This window comes from Telmatherina bonti, assembly GCF_933228915.1.
Source record: "Telmatherina bonti genome assembly, chromosome: 24".
Taxonomy (NCBI): Eukaryota; Metazoa; Chordata; class Actinopteri; order Atheriniformes; family Telmatherinidae; genus Telmatherina; species Telmatherina bonti.
In genome coordinates this window covers 11,108,702-11,130,364 of record NC_136633.1, presented here as the reverse complement: position 1 = coordinate 11,130,364, position 21,663 = coordinate 11,108,702, and positions in this window count along the sequence as shown.

Below are 21,663 nucleotides of genomic sequence, written 5' to 3'. Positions count from 1 at the left end.
CCTTAACATGTCATATTCATCACTGAAAACAAGTGTGTACACGGATCATCGCTGTAACAACATTCAAACATGTAAATTCTGCATTATGTCAGTGTCTGACTGCCTGTGTTAGGCTGATTCAGTCTAACATCAGCTGAATATATGCAGAAATATTAATAAAGTTAGAATTAGCCTAACAACTATAGCTAGCTTAGCACGTAGCTTAGCCTCTTCTTAGTACCACCGTTTATTCCATACGCGATATTGTCATTTTTACGTACTACTTTGCAAAAAAAAACACCATAAGAGAGTATCATTTTCAGCATGACGAAGAGCCTGTTGTGTTAACAGTTACTTACCGGTTCATGTGGAGCATAAATACTGGATGTCATCACACAGTTTGTAAATAAACTTTGAGTCTTGTGGACGGTGACGGTTCCGCTGTATTTAGAGGATGGGAGGGGTGAGGAGCAAGTTTAGCTCACTACTTCCGCCCTGTGGTGGTTTGTAGAGGTAGCAGTTGTGTGGTTTTGCTCACTACATGGCGTTTGCCACCTAGTGTTGGAAAGAATCGCTTTGAAATCTTACATACTCTGGCTTCAATACATTGAAAAAAATAATCTAAAAGTGGATCAAATATGCCACAGTGTTTAATGAAATTGAAAAAAAAATCCCACCAGTTTTCCATAAATGGATGTTATATTATTTTTACTTTATTCAAAACAAAAATTAGCTGCTCATTCTCAGAACCAAAGCCTCAGATTTTTTCTTTTTCATGTAATCCCCCACAGTACAGACAAAGAGCAACAGGGAGGAATAATACATAAATGCTTCAAGTTTAGTTTTAATTCATTATGCTTATTAACATGCCTGTGACATTTGTTAAAAACTGTTAACATCATTTACATAAATATAGTTTTCAGTAACTTATTGTTGTAAGTATTAGCCGCACTGGATGTTTTAATCAATCCATCAACAGAGCTGATCCAATACCACTCTATCCAAGAATCCGAACAAATGTCTATAAATCAAAGAGCAATCAGTCTGCTTCTAAACAATAAAACACATATGAAACTGATTCACATAATTAATAATTCCTTCAGATGGACCTGCATGTTCATCTGTACATACATGTCTATAAATATGGTTGGTTGTTTTTTGTGGGAGTTATGTCAGTTTTCCTTTTCATTGCATCACATCTGCTTCGCTGCCCCGCCTCTCCTAAACGATATCCCCTATTAAAAGAAATAACACAACTTTTAATCAGATATGCAGCTTGAGCATCCTGACTCATTTGGGTTACAGTTAGAGAAAACTCTTAGGAGGACCTTCTCAAAATGCATGGCAAAGAAAATGACAGAAATGACCCCAAAAATGGCACCTTTTTCAACATGGCCGACTTCCTGTTTGATTTAGCCCATATGTCCAAGAGACTTTTTTGAAGGTACAGGAAGGGGCTACAAGTGTGCTGAATTTGATCCATGTCGATCAATGTAGTGGGCGGGGCTGATTGATTGAAATATTGGAGGGGGCGCTATGGAGCCATTTACTATCTTTTCCACTATATTGTAATTTTACTCTATTAAGGGCATAACTGTCATGACTCATGGCAAGTATGGTGAAGATCAACAATTTCATGGCTTTGTTACAGGTACTTCCTGGTTCATGATGTCAGACACTTGTTGTTGCCAAGGGGTGGGGCTAATTCATAGTCATATTATTGCATTGTAGATTTTGTTAATCATGGGACTGGCATCAAATGTGTCGATTCCTGTGCTGATATGTTGTTTTATGTGGGAGTTTTAGCAATAAGTCTTTGTTAATGAGACATCAAACTTTGAGGGCCCGCCCCTCCTAAACTAAATCTTCTATTAGAAGAAATAACACAACTTTAAATCACACATGCCTCCTGAGCATCCTGTGCAAGTTGGGTGTCAGTTGGACAATATCCCTAGGAGGAGTTGTTTAAAATGCATGGCAAAGAAATGACCCCAAAAATGGCACCTTTTTCAAAATGGCCGACTTCCTGTTGAATTTAGCCCATATGTCCAAGAGACTTTTTTGAAGGTACTGGCAGTATCTCCAACTGTGCTGAATTTTATCCATGTCGGTCCATGTAGTGGGCGGGGCTGATTGATTGAAATTTTGTAGGGGGCGCTATGGAGACATGCTCCATTTATTCCATAATGTTTCAATGGGGCTTAGTTCAGGGCCTTACTATCATCAGTCATGGCAAGTTTGATGGCGGTCCAAGGTTCCATGGCTTGGTCACAGGTACTTCCTGTTTCATGGCGTTGGACCGCCATTCGCCATGTCCCGTTTAGCGTAGCGACTTGAGGTTTTTATTGTGGCATCATGAAAGGGTTTGACATGTTTTGGAGGAGGCTCAAGTGTTTTGGACCATTTGCTTAGAAGCATGACCCTCAAACGTGGAAAAAACCACTTCCTGTTGTAAGTGGGCGGGGCTTAGGTCTACACCAGCAATGGTCACATTAATCTGTTCAGGACTGATCCCTTATTAATCCCTATAAGTTTTAGGGTGATCAGATCAAAATTGACAATTTTATAGTGATTTATGATGTCACGCCGCCGCATGGAACTTCGCCATGGCGTCACGGGCACGCCGTGCAGCGTAGAGCAACGTCCTTTACCAGATCTCTTCATCAACATGTTTTGTGATGCCTGAGTGAATTTGGGCCATGTGGTGTCCACCAAGCCAGAGTTATGGGTGTGTGAGCAAAAAACAACACTTTTGACCTCCAGGGGGCGTGGCTATTTCATAATCAAAATATTGACATATAGAACTCTGTAGGAGGGGACTGCCATCATATCTAGCAAATTTGGTGCAGAAATGTTGCTTTATGGGGGAGTTATATCTGTTTAATTTTTCATGGCGAGACATCAAACTTTGAGGCCCCGCCCCTCGTAAACTAAGTCTCCTATTAGAAGAAATAACACAACATTTAATCACACATGTCTCCTGAACATCCTGAGCAATTTGTGGCTCAGTGGGATAAAAGCCCTAGGACGAGTTCGTTAAAATGCGAGGTGCTAAAACGCCAAAATATTGACTTTGACCTAAAATGGCCGCCTTCCTGTCGACATTTCACCATGACATTAAGAGGATTTTTTGTTCGCCCTAGCATGTAGATCATGTGTATGAATTTTCATAAAGATTAACAACATGCAGTGGCGGGGCACCTAAAATAGGTGGCGCTCTCATTCAGTTTCGCCCAAACATTCTGGAGCACCTCAAAATATCAAATTTTTCGTATTCCCTTGGGGGGGTACGCAAAATTTGGTGAGTTTTCGAGCACGTTCAGGCCTCCAAAAAAGCACGCGAAGTGTCCGAATAAAAATAATAATAATAATAATAATAAACACTGCAATTACAATAGGCCTTCGCACTGCCAAGGTGCTCGGGCCTAATAAACGCTGCAATTACAATAGGCCTTCGCACCGCCAAGGTGCTCGGGCCTAATTAAAACCGCAAGCGGTGATATAGGCCCTCGCACCATGGCGCCACTCGGCATAATGCCACCGCCTCCCCTGGCAACATCCTTCCCATGCCTCTCTCAACCTAAAGTGCAGCCAGACTGCACTTCAGGCCATTTAGACCTTATGAACGGTCACTTCCTGTCACCAAGGGGCGGGGCTAATTTATAATCTAATTATTGACATACAGAAATGTGAAGGATATGACTGGCATCATCTGTAGCAAATTTGGTGCAGGTTGGTTGTTTTTTGTGGGAGTTATGTCAGTTTTCCTTTTCATTGCATCACATCTGCTTTGCTGCCCCGCCTCTCCTAAACGATATCCCCTATTAAAAGAAATAGCACAACTTTTAATCACACATGCCTCTTGAGCATCCTGACTCATTTGGGTTAAAGTTGGACAAAATTCTTAGGACAAGTTCCTCCAAATGCATGGCAAAGAAAATGACAGAAATGACCCCAAAAATGGCACCCTTTTCAAAATGGCCGACTTCCTGTTGGATTTAGCCCATATGTCCAAGAGACTTTTTTGAAGGTACTGGGAGGGTCTACAAGTTTCCCGAATCATATCCATGTCAGTCAATGTAGTGGGCGGGGCTGATTAATTAAAATATTGTAGGGGGCGCTATGGAGCCATTTACTATCTTCTCCACTATATTTTAATTTTACTCTATTAAGGGCATAACTTTCATGACTCATGGCAAGTATGGTGAAGATCAAAGGTTTCATGGCTTTGTTACAGGTACTTCCTGGTTCATGATATCAGACACTTGTTGTTGCCAAGGGGTGGGGCTAATTCATAGTCCCATTATTGCATTGCAGATTTTGTTCATCATGGGACTGGCATCAAATGTGTCGATTCCTGTGCTGATATGTTGTTTTATGTGGGAGTTTTAGCAATAAGTCATTGTTAATGAGACATAAAACTTTGAGGGCCCGCCCCTCCTAAACTAAATCTTCTATTAGAAGAAATAACACAACTTTAAATCACACATGCCTCCTGAGCATCCTGTGCAAGTTGGGTGTCAGTTGGACAATATCCCTAGGAGGAGTTGTTTAAAATGCATGGCAAAGAAATGACCCCAAAAATGGCACCTTTTTCAAAATGGCCGACTTCCTGTTGGATGTGGCCCATATGTCCAAGAGACTTTTTTGAAGGTACTGGAAGGTTCTCCAACTGTGCTGAATTTTATTCATGTCGGTCCATGTAGTGGGCGGGGCTGATTGATTGAAATTTTGTAGGGGGCGCTATGGAGACATGCTCCATTTATTCCATAATGTTTCAATGGGGCTTAGTTCAGGGCCTTACTGTCATCAGTCATGGCAAGTTTGGTGGCGGTCCAAGGTTCCATGGCTTGGTCACAGGTACTTCCTGTTTCATGGCGTTGGACCGCCATTCGCCATGTCCTGTTTAGCGTAGCAACTTGAGGTTTTTATTGTGGCATCATGAAAGGGTTTGACATGTTTTGGAGGAGGCTCAAGTGTTTTGGACCATTTGCTTAGAAGCATGACCCTCAAACGTGGAAAAAACCACTTCCTGTTGTAAGTGGGCGGAGCTTAGGTCTACACCAGCAATGGTCACATTAATCTGTTCAGGACTGATCCCTTATTAATGCCTATAAGTTTTAGGGTGATCAGATCAAAATTGACAATTTTATAGTGATTTATGATGGCACGCCGCCGCACGGAACTTTGCCATGGCGTCACGGGCACGCCGTGCAGCGTAGAGCAACGTCCTTTACCAGATCTCTTCACCAACATGTTTTGTGATGCCTGAGTGAATTTGGGCCATGTGGTGTCTACCAAGCCAGAGTTATGGGTGTGTGAGCAAAAAACAACACTTTTGACCTCCAGGGGGCGTGGCTATTTCATAATCAAAATATTGACATATAGAACTCTGTAGGAGGGGACTGCCATCATATCTAGCAAATTTGGTGCAGAAATGTTGCTTTATGTGGGAGTTATATCCGTTTAATTTTTCCTGGCGAGACATCAAACTTTGAGGCCCCGCCCCTCGTAAACTAAGTCTCCTATTAGAAGAAATAACACAACATTTAATCACACATGCCTCCTGAACATCCTGAGCAATTTGTGGCTCAGTGGGATAAAAGCTCTAGGACGAGTTCGTTAAAATGCGAGGTGCTAAAACGCCAAAATATTGACTTTGACCTAAAATGGCCGCCTTCCTGTCGACATTTCACCATGACATTAAGAGGATTTTTTGTTCGCCCTAGCATGTAGATCATGTGTATGAATTTTCATAAAGATTAACGACATGCAGTGGCGGGGCACCTAAAATAGGTGGCGCTCTCATTCAGTTTCGCCCAAACATTCTGGAGCACCTCAAAATATCAAATTTTTCGCATTCCCTTGGGGGGGTACGCAAAATTTGGTGAGTTTTTGAGCATGTTCAGGCCTCCAAAAAAGCAATTCATTTATTAGGAGAATAATAATAATAATAATAATAATAATAATAATAATAATAAACGCTGCAATTACAATAGGCCTTCGCACCGCCAAGGTGCTCGGGCCTAATAATAATAATAATAAACACTGCAATTACAATAGGCCTTCGCACTGCCAAGGTGCTCGGGCCTAATAATAATAATAATAATAATAATAATAAACGCTGCAATTACAATAGGCCTTCGCACCGCCAAGGTGCTCGGGCCTAATAATAATAATAATAATAATTAAAACCGCAAGCGGTGATATAGGCCCTCGCACCATGGCGCCACTCGGCATAATGCCACCGCCTCCCCTGGCAACATCCTTCCCATGCCTCTCTCTCTAAACTGCAGCCAGACTGCACTTCAGGCCATTTAGGCCTTATGAAGGGTCACTTTCTGTCACCAAGGGGCGGGGCTAATTCATAATCTAATTATTGCCATGCACAAATGTGAAGGATATGACTGGCATCATCTGTAGCAAATTTGGTGCAGGTTGGTTGTTTTTTGTGGGAGTTATGTCAGTTTTCCTTTTCATTGCATCACATCTGCTTTGCTGCCCCGCCTCTCCTAAATGATATCCCCTATTAAAAGAAATAGCACAACTTTTAATCACACATGCCTCTTGAGCATCCTGACTCATTTGGGTTAAAGTTGGACAAAATTCTTAGGAGAAGTTCCTCAAAATGCATGGCAGAGAAAATGACAGAAATGACCCCAAAAATGGCACCTTTTTCAAAATGGCCGACTTCCTGTTTGATTTAGCCCATATGTCCAAGAGACTTTTTTGAAGGTACGGGAAGGGGCTACAAGTGTGCTGAATTTGATCCATGTCGATCAATGTAGTGGGCGGGGCTGATTGATTGAAATATTGGAGGGGGCGCTATGGAGCCATTTACTATCTTTTCCACTATATTGTAATTGTATTCTATTAAGGGCATAACTGTCATGACTCATGGCAAGTATGGTGAAGATCAAAGGTTTCATGGCTTTGTTACAGGTACTTCCTGGTTCATGATATCAGACACTTGTTGTTGCCAAGGGGTGGGGCTAGTTCATAGTCATATTATTGCATTGTATATTTTGTTCATCATGGAACCGGCATCAAATGTGTTGATTCCTGTGCTGATATGTTGTTTTATGTGGGAGTTTTAGCAATAAGTCTTTGTTAATGAGACATAAAACTTTGAGGGCCCGCCCCTCCTAAACTAAATCTTCTATTAGAAGAAATAACACAACTTTAAATCACACATGCCTCCTGAGCATCCTGTGCAAGTTGGGTGTCAGTTGGACAATATCCCTAGGAGGAGTTGTTTAAAATGCATGGCAAAGAAATGGCCCCAAAAATGGCACCTTTTTCAAAATGGCCGAATTCCTGTTGGATTCAGCCCATATGTCCAAGAGACTTTTTTGAAGGTAGTGGAAGGTTCTCCAACTGTGCTCAATTTTATCCATGTCGGTCCATGTAGTGGGCGGGGCTGATTGATTGAAATTTTGTAGGGGGCGCTGTGGAGACATGCTCCATGTATTCCATAATGTTTCAATGGGGCTTAGTTCAGGGCCTTACTGTCATCAGTCATGGCAAGTTTGATGGCGGTCCAAGGTTCCATGGCTTGGTCACAGGTACTTCCTGTTTCATGGCGTTGGACCGCTATTCGCCATGTCCCGTTTAGCGTAGCGACTTGAGGTTTTTATTGTGGCATCATGAAAGGGTTTGACATGTTTTGGAGGAGTCTCAAGTGTTTGGGACCATTTCCTTAGAAGCATGACCCTCAAACGTGGAAAAAACCACTTCCTGTTGTAAGTGGGCGGGGCTTAGGTCTAGACCAGCAATGGTCACATTAATCTGTTCAGGACTGATCCCTTATTAATCCCTATAAGTTTTAGGGTGATCAGATCAAAATTGACAATTTTATAGTGATTTATGATGTCACGCCGCCACATGGAACTTTGCCATGGCGTCACGGGCACGCCGTGCAGCGTAGAGCAACGTCCTTTACCAGATCTCTTCACCAACATGTTTTGTGATGCCTGAGTGAATTTGGGCCACTGCATCTTATAATTATTTCCATAAGTGTAATGAACAAAAAAGTTTACAAATGTGTATGAAGTCAGCAGCGAGGGTGCAACACATAAAACATGAACAGGAATTATTGACCTTCTATTGTGGAATCTAAACTTCACATCTTTTGTATATAGTTGTGTCTTCTGTTTGTGGATCATAGACTTTTCTCTGTGGGATTTGTGGTGTGTTTATACACTGTTAGATCTGTATTTATTACAGTCATAAATTGTAATAAACTTTTATCTTGTTCCTGTATGATCACATCCTACTGCAGTTATTTAGATGACTTGAATGTATTGAATAAATGGGGAAAAGCATTTAAATTTCTTTATTTTAAAAACGCTTCAAAGTGTACAAAGTAGCTCAAATTACTTAATTAGTAACACAAAGTTATAAGTAAGAAACAATACAATCAACGAACATGTAAACAATAGATTCCACAGAAATGCTATTAAATTGTGGTTTACTAGAAAAAAAAAAAAGAATCAAACACCAAAAATAAAACCAATGTTGTGTCTGTGCAGATCAGGAAACTGCTCTTCAGTAGCCACACAGCAACTGGGAATCAAGCCTTGTTTCCTTCTGAGGAGCTGGGATGTGAGTCTTCTTAGGTCCTTCACATTTATGTCATCAAGACGTCTCTGCAAAATTATACAAAAGATTGGTTAGATAAATAGAGCCACATTTTACTAACTGATGGAAAACAAAGTGAAAAGTGAAAGATCAGATTTTTTAGTGAAGGTCTGTGTCTACCAACTTTGTTCAGAGACTAAGTTAATATATTACTGTAATATCTAAAACTAATGTCTGGATGCCAAAGCAACAAGTAACATATGGAAGACAGAGCAGTAGGTAACAAGCTCAAATATAAAATTACATTTATGTTACAACAACAAATAATACATAAAACAGTTACCATTGACGAGGCTGAAGTTAGCTTCCGATCCGCAGCTTATGGCTGCAATATGTGTAAAGGGCAATTACACTGAATTTTTTGGAAACGCCACCACATTAGACCAGGTACTGACAAAAAACTGGTATAGTATGTGGAATATTTTAGCCCACATTTGAAGAGTCTAAGTGTTTTAGTTTTTTGTCAGGACCTGATGTAATGTGGTCCAGATGCCAAAAAAGTCATGAAATGACCCTTATTTGCATTTTCACAAATAGAATAAAGATTTCACAAATCAGACACTATGTTTTATTGAATCTGCATAGTATGTGGAATATTTTAACCCAGGTTTTAAGAGTCCAAGTGTTGTAGTTTTTTGTCAGGACCTGGTCTAATGTGGTGTTTCCGAAAAATTCAGTGGAATTGCCCTTTACACATATTGCGAATCGGAAGCTAACTTCAGCCTCGTTTACCATTGTTGGTTATTGGAATACTGTGGAATTCCTGTAATAAATGTTTTTTATCAGTAATATCTTGAGACAAAACAGTGAACATGAAACTGCATTTTACCTGTACTACAGCTAGCCAGTCACATCTCTGGAAGCTGCAGGTCGTCTTCCTCAGACTGACCCGCTTGTCCTCGGACCGTCCACCAGCCCTGCCTCGGCCTTCCTGGCAACCTTAACATGTCATATTCATCACTGAAAACAAGTGTGTACACGGATCATCGCTGTAACAACATTCAAACATGTAAATTCTGCATTATGTCAGTGTCTGACTGCCTGTGTTAGGCTGATTCAGTCTAACATCAGCTGAATATATGCAGAAATATTAATAAAGTTAGAATTAGCCTAACAACTATAGCTAGCTTAGCACGTAGCTTAGCCTCTTCTTAGTACCACCGTTTATTCCATACGCGATATTGTCATTTTTACGTACTACTTTGCAAAAAAAACACCATAAGAGAGTATCATTTTCAGCATGACGAAGAGCCTGTTGTGTTAACAGTTACTTACCGGTTCATGTGTAGCTGAAATACTGGATGTCATCACACAGTTTGTAAATAAACTTTGAGTCTTGTGGACGGTGACGGTTCCGCTGTATTTAGAGGATGGGAGGGGTGAGGAGCAAGTTTAGCTCACTACTTCCGCCCTGTGGTGGTTTGTAGAGGTAGCAGTTGTGTGGTTTTGCTCACTACATGGTGTTTGCCACCTAGTGTTGGAAAGAATCGCTTTGAAATCTTACATACTCTGGCTTCAATACATTGAAAAAAATAATCTAAAAGTGGATCAAATATGCCACAGTGTTTAATGAAATTGAAAAAAAAATCCCACCAGTTTTCCATAAATGGATGTTATATTATTTTTACTTTATTCAAAACAAGAATTAGCTGCTCATTCTCAGAACCAAAGCCTCAGATTTTTTCTTTTTCATGTAATCCCCCACAGTACAGACAAAGAGCAACAGGGAGGAATAATACATAAATGCTTCAAGTTTAGTTTTAATTCATTATGCTTATTAACATGCCTGTGACATTTGTTAAAAACTGTTAACATCATTTACATAAATATAGTTTTCAGTAACTTATTGTTGTAAGTATTAGCCGCACTGGATGTTTTAATCAATCCATCAACAGAGCTGATCCAATACCACTCTATCCAAGAATCCGAACAAATGTCTATAAATCAAAGAGCAATCAGTCTGCTTCTAAACAATAAAACACATATGAAACTGATTCACATAATTAATAATTCCTTCAGATGGACCTGCATGTTCATCTGTACATACATGTCTATAAATATGGTTGGTTGTTTTTTGTGGGAGTTATGTCAGTTTTCCTTTTCATTGGATCACATCTGCTTCGCTGCCCCGCCTCTCCTAAACGATATCCCCTATTAAAAGAAATAACACAACTTTTAATCAGATATGCAGCTTGAGCATCCTGACTCATTTGGGTTACAGTTGGAGAAAATTCTTAGGAGGACCTTCTCAAAATGCATGGCAAAGAAAATGACAGAAATGACCCCAAAAATGGCACCTTTTTCAACATGGCCGACTTCCTGTTTGATTTAGCCCATATGTCCAACAGACTTTTTTGAAGGTACAGGAAGGGGCTACAAGTGTGCTGAATTTGATCCATGTCGATCAATGTAGTGGGCGGGGCTGATTGATTGAAATATTGGAGGGGGCGCTATGGAGCCATTTACTATCTTTTCCACTATATTGTAATTTTACTCTATTAAGGACATAACTGTCATGACTCATGGCAAGTATGGTGAAGATCAAAGGTTTCATGGCTTTGTTACAGGTACTTCCTGGTTCACGATATCAGACACTTGTTGTTGCCAAGGGGTGGGGCTAATTCATAGTCGTATTATTGCATTGTATATTTTGTTCATCATGGGACTGGCATCAAATGTGGTGATTCCTGTGCTGATATGTTGTTTTATGTGGGAGTTTTAGCAATAAGTCTTTGTTAATGAGACATAAAACTTTGAGGGCCCGCCCCTCCTAAACTAAATCTTCTATTAGAAGAAATAACACAACTTTAAATCACACATGCCTCCTGAGCATCCTGTGCAAGTTGGGTGTCAGTTGGACAATATCCCTAGGAGGAGTTGTTTAAAATGCATGGCAAAGAAATGACCCCAAAAATGGCACCTTTTTCAAAATGGCCGACTTCCTGTTGGATTTAGCCCATATGTCCAAGAGACTTTTTTGAAGGTACTTGCAGGTTCTCAAACTGTGCTGAATTTCATCCATGTCGGTCCGTGTAGTGGGCGGGGCTGACTGATTGAAATTTTGTAGGGGGCGCTATGGAGACATGCTCCATTTATTCCATAATGTTTCAATGGGGCTTAGTTCAGGGCCTTCCTGTCATCAGTCATGGCAAGTATGGTGGAGGTCCAAGGTTCCATGGCTTGGTCACAGGTACTTCCTGTTTCATGGCGTTGGACCGCCATTCGCCATGTCCCGTTTAGCGTAGCTACTTGAGGTTTTTATTGTGGCATCATGAAAGGGTTTGACATGTTTTGGAGGAGTCTCAAGTGTTTGGGATCATTTGCTTAGAAGCATGACCCTCAAACGTGGAAAAAACCACTTCCTGTTGTAAGTGGGCGGGGCTTAGGTCTACACCAGCAATGGTCACATTAATCTGTTCAGGACTGATCCCTTATTAATCCCTATAAGTTTTAGGGTGATCAGATCAAAATTGACAATTTTATAGTGATTTATGATGTCACGCCGCCACATGGAACTTCGCCATGGCGTCACGGGCACGCCGTGCAGCGTAGAGCAATGTCCTTTACCAGATCTCTTCACCAACATGTTTTGTGATGCCTGAGTGAATTTGGGCCATGTGGTGTCCACCAAGCCAGAGTTATGGGTGTGTGAGCAAAAAACAACACTTTTGACCTCCAGGGGGCGTGACTATTTCATAATCAAAATATTGACATACAGAACTCTGTAGGAGGGGACTGCCATCATATCTAGCAAATTTGGTGCAGAAATGTTGCTTTATGTGGGAGTTATATCCGTTTAATTTTTCATGGCGAGACATCAAACTTTGAGGCCCCGCCCCTCGTAAACTAAGTCTCCTATTAGAAGAAATAACACAACATTTAATCACACATGCCTCCTGAACATCCTGAGCAATTTGTGGCTCAGTGGGATAAAAGCTCTAGGACGAGTTCGTTAAAATGCGAGGTGCTAAAACGCCAAAATATTGACTTTGACCTAAAATGGCCGGCTTCTTGTCGACATTTCACCATGACATTAAGAGGATTTTTTGTTCGCCCTAGCATGTAGATCATGTGTATGAATTTTCATAAAGATTAATGACATGCAGTGGCGGGGCACCTAAAATAGGTGGCGCTCTCGTTCACTTTCGCCCAAACATTCTGGAGCACCTCAAAATATCAAATTTTTCGTATTCCCTTGGGGGGGTACGCAAAATTTGGTGAGTTTTCGAGCACGTTCAGGCCTCCAAAAAAGCACGCGAAGTGTCCGAATAAAAATAATAATAATAATAATAATAATAATAATAATAATAATTAAAACCGCAAGCGGTGATATAGGCCCTCGCACCATGGCGCCGCTCGGCATAATGCCACCGCCTCCCCTGCCAACATCCTTCCCATGCCTCTCTCAACCTAAAGTGCAGCCAGACTGCACTTCAGGCCATTTAGGCCTTATGAAGGGTCACTTCCTGTCACCAAGGGGCGGGGCTAATTTATAATCTAATTATTGACATGCACAAATGTGAAGAATATGACTGGCATCATCTGTAGCAAATTTGGTGCAGGTTGGTTGTTTTTTGTGGGAGTTATGTCAGTTTTCCTTTTCGTTGCATCACATCTGCTTTGCTGCCCCGCCTCTCCTAAATGATATCCCCTATTAAAAGAAATAGCACAACTTTTGATCACACATGCCTCTTGAGCATCCTAACTCATTTGGGTTAAAGTTGGACAAAATTCTTAGAAGGAACTTCTCAAAATGCATGACAAAGAAAATGACAGAAATGACCCCAAAAATGACACCTTTTTCAAAATGGCCGACTTCCTGTTTGATTTAGCCCATATGTCCAAGAGACTTTTTTGAAGGTGCTGGAATGGTCTATGAGTGTGCTGAATTTTATCCATGTCAGTCAATGTAGTGGGCGGGGCTGATTGATTGAAATATTGTAGGGGGCGCTATGGAGCCATTTACTATCTTTTCCACTATATTATAATTTTACTCTATTAAGGACATAACTGTCATGACTCATGGCAAGTATGGTGAAGATCAAAGGTTTCATGGCTTTCTTACAGGTACTTCCTGGTTCACGATATCAGACACTTGTTGTTGCCAAGGGGTGGTGCTAGTTCATAGTCATATTATTGCATTGCATATTTTGTTCATCATGGGACTGGCATCAAATGTGGTGATTCCTGTGCTGATATGTTGTTTTATGTGGGAGTTTTAGCAATAAGTCTTTGTTAATGAGACATAAAACTTTGAAGGGCCGCCCCTCCTAAACTAAATCTTCTATTAGAAGAAATAACACAACTTTAAATCACACATGCCTCCTGAGCATCCTGTGCAAGTTGGGTGTCAGTTGGACAATATCCCTAGGAGGAGTTGTTTAAAATGCATGGCAAAGAAATGACCCCAAAAATGGCACCTTTTTCAAAATGGCCGACTTCCTGTTGAATTTAGCCCATATGTCCAAGAGACTTTTTTGAAGGTACTGGAACGTTCTCCAACTGTGCTGAATTTTATCCATGTCGGTCCATGTAGTGGGCGGGGCTGATTGATTGAAATTTTGTAGGGGGCGCTATGGAGACATGCTCCATTTATTCCATAATGTTTCAATGGGGCTTAGTTCAGGGCCTTACTGTCATCAGTCATGGCAAGTTTGGTGGCGGTCCAAGGTTCCATGGCTTGGTCACAGGTACTTCCTGTTTCATGGCGTTGGACCGCCATTCGCCATGTCCCGTTTAGCGTAGCAACTTGAGGTTTTTATTGTGGCATCATGAAAGGGTTTGACATGTTTTGGAGGAGTCTCAAGTGTTTTGGACCATTTGCTTAGAAGCATGACCCTCGAACGTGGAAAAAAACACTTCCTGTTGTAAGTGGGCGGGGCTTAGGTCTACACCAGCAATGGTCACATTAATCTGTTCAGGACTGATCCCTTATTAATCCCTATAAGTTTTAGGGTGATCAGATCAAAATTGACAATTTTATAGTGATTTATGATGTCACGCCGCCGCATGGAACTTCGCCATGGCGTCATGGGCACGCCGTGCAGCGTAGAGCAACGTCCTTTATAAGATCTCTTCACCAACATGTTTTGTGATGCCTGAGTGAATTTGGGCCATGTGGTGTCCACCAAGCCAGAGTTATGGGTGTGTGAGCAAAAAACAACACTTTTGACCTCCAGGGGGCGTGGCTATTTCATAATCAAAATATTGACATATAGAACTCTGTAGGAGGGGACTGCCATCATATCTAGCAAATTTGGTGCAGAAATGTTGCTTTATGTGGGAGTTATATCTGTTTAATTTTTCCTGGCGAGACATCAAACTTTGAGGCCCCGCCCCTCGTAAACTAAGTCTCCTATTAGAAGAAATAACACAACATTTAATCACACATGCCTCCTGAACATCCTGAGCAATTTGTGGCTCAGTGGGATAAAAGCTCTAGGACGAGTTCGTTAAAATGCGAGGTGCTAAAACGCCAAAATATTGACTTTGACCTAAAATGGCCGCCTTCCTGTCGACATTTCACCATGACATTAAGAGGATTTTTTGTTCGCCCTAGCATGTAGATCATGTGTATGAATTTTCATAAAGATTAACGACATGCAGTGGCGGGGCACCTAAAATAGGTGGCGCTCTCATTCAGTTTTGCCCAAACATTCTGGAGCACCTCAAAATATCAAATTTTTCGCATTCCCTTGGGGGGGTACGCAAAATTTGGTGAGTTTTTGAGCATGTTCAGGCCTCCAAAAAAGCAATTCATTTATTAGGAGAATAATAATAATAATAATAATAATTAAAACCGCAAGCGGTGATATAGGCCCTCGCACCATGGCGCCGCTCGGCATGATGCCACCGCCTCCCCTGCCAACATCCTTCCCATGCCTCTCTCAATCTAAAGTGGAGCCAGACTGCACTTCAGGCCATTTAGGCCTTATGAACGGTCACTTCCTGTCACCAAGGGGCGGGGCTAACTTATCATCTAATTATTGACATGCACAAATGTGAAGAATATGACTGACATCATCTGTAGTGAATTTGGTGCAGGTTGGTTGTTTTTTGTGGGAGTTATGTCAGTTTTCCTTTTCATTGCATCACATCTGCTTTGCTGCCCCGCCTCTCCTAAATGATATCCCCTATTAAAAGAAATAGCACAACTTCTAATCACACATGTCTTTTGAGCATCCTGACTCATTTGGGTTAAAGTTGGATAAAATTCTTGGGAGGAGTTGCTCAACATGCATGGCAAAGAAAATGACAGAAATGACCCCAAATATGTCACCTTTTTCAAAATGGCTGACTTCCTGTTTGATTTAGCCCATATGTCCAAGAGACTTTTTTGAAGGTACTGGAAGGTTCTAAAACTGTGCCGAATCATATCCATGTCAGTCAATGTAGTGGGCGGGGCTGATTGATTGAAATATTGTAGGGGGCGCTATGGAGCCAGGATAGTACTGGCATCATCTGTAGCATCAGATATCACCAGATTTGACATGAGTAGAATCTGGAGATATCCGGACTACAGATATCACTTGTGTTCAGACTGCAAATATGGTCACAGGCTACATATACAGAATCCTGACCCCAGATATGATGGATATATTCACATCACCAGATTTGACTTTATTAGAATCTTGAAATATCCTGTCCGGGTATCTCTAGTGTAGGGATACTTTCCGAATATGGGCCTTGACCAGTATCCCATATCCGGAGAAAATCTGAACTACAGATTCTACTAGTATCAAAGTGGTCCCATACCGGGAGTTGATATGCTCCTGACATGACATCTGAAGCTGTCATGGTCGGAGAGTATCCAGGACAGATATCACCATGCTTGAGCCATATCTGAAGGTATCCAGGCAAAGATATGTCTGGATTCCCGGGGGTTTTTGCGCAGTGTTTACTTTTCTTTTGAAGGATCAATGCTTTAGCGTACTTAGAGATGGAAGATGGTGGGAGTTGATTGGCTGAAATAATTTGTGTGTGTTTCTGTGTTTTATTTTATATTATTGGCTTTTAAAGTTTGTTTAAAATGTGTTAGTTCATTGTTGCATGGCTTTCATGCAACAATGAACTAACACATTTATATATGATGTTGCTAGCTTGTTATTATTTTAAGTGTGTAAATTCTTTAAGTTGCAGCTGTTTGTGCCAAGCTGGGAAAGCTGCAGAATTAGCATTATAAAGGAAGTCAAATGTTGTCACCTCACTTCTGAGTGCTTTGTTCATTTAAGGAGGAAAGTGCTTACAGGTAGAGGGAAACAGTCTGTTAAAGATGTGTATAAGATCATTTCTCTGAATAATTGTGTTCTCTGAAGGATCAAATATTAGGACGGAAATTTGATGCAAGTTAAATTTGTTGTGATATCAAGTTCAGATTGTAGACCTGCTTTGGTCTTAATGTCATGAGTCAGATTGGAAAAAGTTACTGCTCAGAAAGTCAGGGATAAAAGTTTTTGTATTTTTGTGTCAATTATTTCTGTAAAAGCTGCATTATGTAAAGTTTATATACATGGTGATGGTAAAGCATGTTTATGTCTTTAATGTTTTCTTGTTAGTATGTGGTAAAATGCAAAAGTTTATAAATATTTTCTTGAGGCAGGAAGTTGAGATTATTTTATGTTCATATTTTAGAATGTTATCTGACATTATGTGTGTAACAGAATTAATTGGGGTTGAGTAAATGTAGATGATGGTTTTTGGTGGTAGTCTGTGATTAGTACAGTTATGTGTGTTTGTACATGTTAATGTTTGATAAATTGGTATTTATAAGATACTAATTTTATATAGTATTTTTGATAAATGGATACATTTAGTGCATAGATTTTAAGTTTTGTAGTGCTTTTACAGTTATAGTAAATTAATTTATTTGTAACTATCTGTCCCAAGCTGGGAAGGCTTTGAAATTAGCATGTTAAAGCGATTGAACTTACTTTGGAGTGCTTTGCTTTTAAGAAGGAAACTGGTTCCAGGTGGTGGAAAAAAGCCTTCTTTTTCAAGAGGCATTTTACATGGATTTACTTTATCAGAGGAACACCAGCTTTCTGGCAGTCAGCACAGCGTGATCTTTTAGCTTGTGTTCGTCAGCTTGGTGTACCAACTTGGTTTTGTTCATTTTCATCAGCTGATATGCGTTGGACTAATCTTCTAAGTAGTATTTTAAAACAGGAAGGTAGGACACAGACGGTAGAAGATTTAGAGTGGGCAGACAGATGTGAACTCCTGCGACGGAATCCTGTTACTGCGGCTCGAATGTTTGATTTTCGCTGGCATTGCTTTTTGAGAGAGGTTCTGATGTCGCCGTCCCATCCCATTGGTGAAATCACAGATTACTATTATCGTATAGAATTTCAGCAGCGTGGCAGTCCTCACGTGCATGCTCTATTTTGGGTTAAAAATGCACCTTTTATTGATAAAAACTCAGATGAAGAGGTGGTTAACTTCATAGATAGATATGTAACTTGTGAATTGCCACCAGAAGATGACAAACTATTTGAAGTAGTTACATCTGTACAACAACATTCAAAGCGGCATTCCAAAACATGCAAAAAGAAGAAGACAGTTTGTCGTTTCAATTTTCCTAGACCAGCATCTGTCCGAACATTTATATCTCGAGGGCAAAATTCAGAAGAGGAGTCCTGTAAATGTAAGAAAAACAAAACAGATGAAGTCATTCAGTGTACATGTAAGAAACAGAAAACAAATGACAAAATGAACAGTGAGACTGCTAAAGAAATTTTGACCAAACTCAAAGAAGTTGTTTTAGATGAAAATAGACCTCTTACTACTGTAAAAGAATTATTTGGTAGTTTGGGTCTAACTCAAGAGCTATTTGAAGCAGCTTATAAACGTTGTGGTCGAAGTACCCAGGTTGTCTTGAAAAGGGAGGTTAATGAAGTCTGGATTAATCAATATAGCAGGCCACTTTTAAAAGCTTGGAATGCAAATATAGATATCCAGTATTGTGTTGACGCATATGCTTGTGTTGTTTATATTATTTCTTACATGTCCAAGAGTGAACGTGAAATGGGGTTGTTGTTGGGAAATGCTCAAAGAGAAGCTTCCAGAGAAAATAATCTCAGTGCAAGAGAGGCATTGAAAAGTCTAGGTAGTGTTTATTTGCATAACAGAGATGTGAGTGCACAAGAGGCAGTGTACAGGTTGACAAATATGCATCTAAAGGAGTGTTCCCGGAAGGTTGTATTTATTGCTACAGTGGATAGTGTTAAAATGAGTTTGCCGTTGGGTGTTTTGAGGCAAAGAGCAAAATCACAGAATTTTAACACAGAACATATGTGGATGACTAGTTTAGTGGATCGATACAAGAACAGGCCAAATAATGAGGAGTTTGATAACATGTGTCTTGCAAAGTTTGCTTCTGAATATCGTGTATTATCACAAAATGAAAGGGGTAAAAATGCAATCAAGTTACAGAACAATTTTGGATATGTAGCTAAACGTACTCGAACACAGCCAGCCGTTGTACGTTATGCACGTTTTTCTGAAACAAAGGATCCAGAAAAGTTTTTCAACAGCATAATTCAGTTGTTTCTGCCATATCGTTTAGATATCGAACTAAAGCCATCAAACTTTGAAACCTTTCAGGAATTTTATCATGGTGGTTCTGTTAGGGTTACAGATGGATCTAGACAGTCAGTGAAAGCAGTTGTGGATCTCAATAGAACCGTGTTTGAACCAGAAGCCAAGCAATTAGAAGATATTCAAAATACAATCGATATTAATGGTGTAGTGGAAGATGCTTGGTGTGAACTGTGTCCTGCCCAAGAGTTGGAACGTCTGGAGTGTTTGGAAGAACTGAAAGACAATGAAAGGATTGTGGAAGAAGAGGCTGAACAAATTCCAGATTTAGGAAGTGGTAATGAACAGGTCAGAAATGTTGAGAAGAAAAATAACATCATGAATAGAACTGATGCTTTGGCCTTATTTAGGTCACTTAATGACAAACAGTTGTCTGTGTTTTATCAGGTTAGACAGTGGTGTTTAGCTAAGATAAATGGCAGAAATCCTGAACCATTGCATGTATTTATTACAGGAGGTGCAGGCACTGGCAAAACTCATCTAATAAAAGCAATTCAGTATGAAGCCATGCGTTTGTTGTCCCCAGGATGTCGCCATCCTGACAGCATATGTGTGTTATTGACTGCTCCTACAGGCATAGCTGCATTTACTTTGCAAGCTTCTACAATTCATACAACATTCAGTATTGGGAAAGATGTGCGCTTACCATACACTCCTTTAGGTGAAGAAAAGCTTAATTCTTTACGTACAAAATATAGTGATTTACAGCTTTTGATAATAGACGAGATTTCCATGGTAGATCAAAATCTATTCTCATACATTCATGGTAGGTTGAGACAAATAAAACAAACTGGTAATTTTGCACCATTTGGAAATGTTAGTGTGATTGCAGTCGGAGATTTTTTCCAGTTGCCTCCAGTAAAAGGTAAACCTCTATATGTTGACGGAGCACAAAATACTTTGTGGTCTCCTTTATTCAAGGTGGCAGAATTAACAAAAATAGTTCGACAGAAAGATAATACGTTTGCTGAGTTGTTGAATCGGGTTAGAACTCATTCAAAGGGGACATCCATGTTGGACAGTGATGTGGAAATATTAAAAAACTGTGATACTGGTGAGGTCAGCTCAGCCTTGCATATATTTGCAACAAATCGACAAGTAAATGAGCACAATTTAAAAGAGTTGATCAGAATTTGTCCCGACTATGTAGAAATTAAGGCACAGGATTATGTTAATGATAGGAAAACCGGCAAGCTGAGATTGTTAGATGGTCATCATACCAAAGCAACAAACACATGCTTATCAGACACGTTGTGTTTAGGTAAAAATGCACGTGTAATGTTGTGCAAAAACGTGGACATTGAAGATGGATTAGTTAATGGTGTTTGTGGCATTGTTACAGACATAGTCATTTCCATAAAGAACAAGTTTCCTCAGAAAATATACATCAAATTTGATGACAGTCGTGTAGGTGCACAAAGGAGGAGAAGACAGCAAATGTCTTCATTAGATTTAGCAGGTTCCACTGCTATTGAGCCAGAAGAAGAGAGGGCAACATGTAAGGGTGGATTGCGCAGACAATTTCCACTGAAATTAGCCTGGGCCTGTACCGTTCATAAAGTACAAGGTATTAGTGTTGATCGCTCTGTGGTTTCTTTGAAAAAGATATTTGCAGCTGGTCAAGCATATGTTGCATTAAGTCGTGTCAGAACTTTGCCTGGGTTAGTCATTCAAGATTTTGATGAGACAAAAATATATTGTAGGGAAGATGTCAAAGATGCTATTAAGAATATGCCACCCTTTGTGGTAGAAACCATACCAAGATACCAAATTCATCAACAAACCTTCCGTCTATTTCTAATGAATGTGCAATCCTTGGTTCATCATGTGTCAGATTTGGCTTCATGTACACAACAATTACAGCTTAACTGTATTGCTGTGACAGAAACATGGCTACCTGCAGCTGTCCCATTAGAAGCAGTGAAGATTGCTGGTTTTAGTTTCCACAACTCTCCAAGAAGTTCATCATACACTGGCAGTCATCCAATACTGAAGGCATTACAACAGCAGCAGCATGGCGGTGTTGGCATCTATTGTGCTAATGGTACGATATGTAACCTTTTGAGTGTACCAGATGTCAACATTGAATGTTTAGCATATGAATTTGTTAGTTATAACATCATAGTGATCATTGTTTACCGACCACCTTCTTATCCTCTTTCCTTGTTTAAAAAACATCTAGGTGAGATTCTTGATTGGCTCCATCCACTAGATAAAACCATTGTAGTGATGGGAGATTTCAATGATGATATTTTAAAATCATCAACAATTTCACAATTTGTGACTACTAGAGGATATTTACAAGTAGTGTCAGAACCCACCACTGAGAAAGGCACATTAATTGATCATGTCTATGTAAAGACTACACAGTATGAGGTGGCAGCAACTGTGCTACAAACTTATTTCAGTGATCATGAGGCAGTAATATGCACTTTTAAGTAGTTAGTT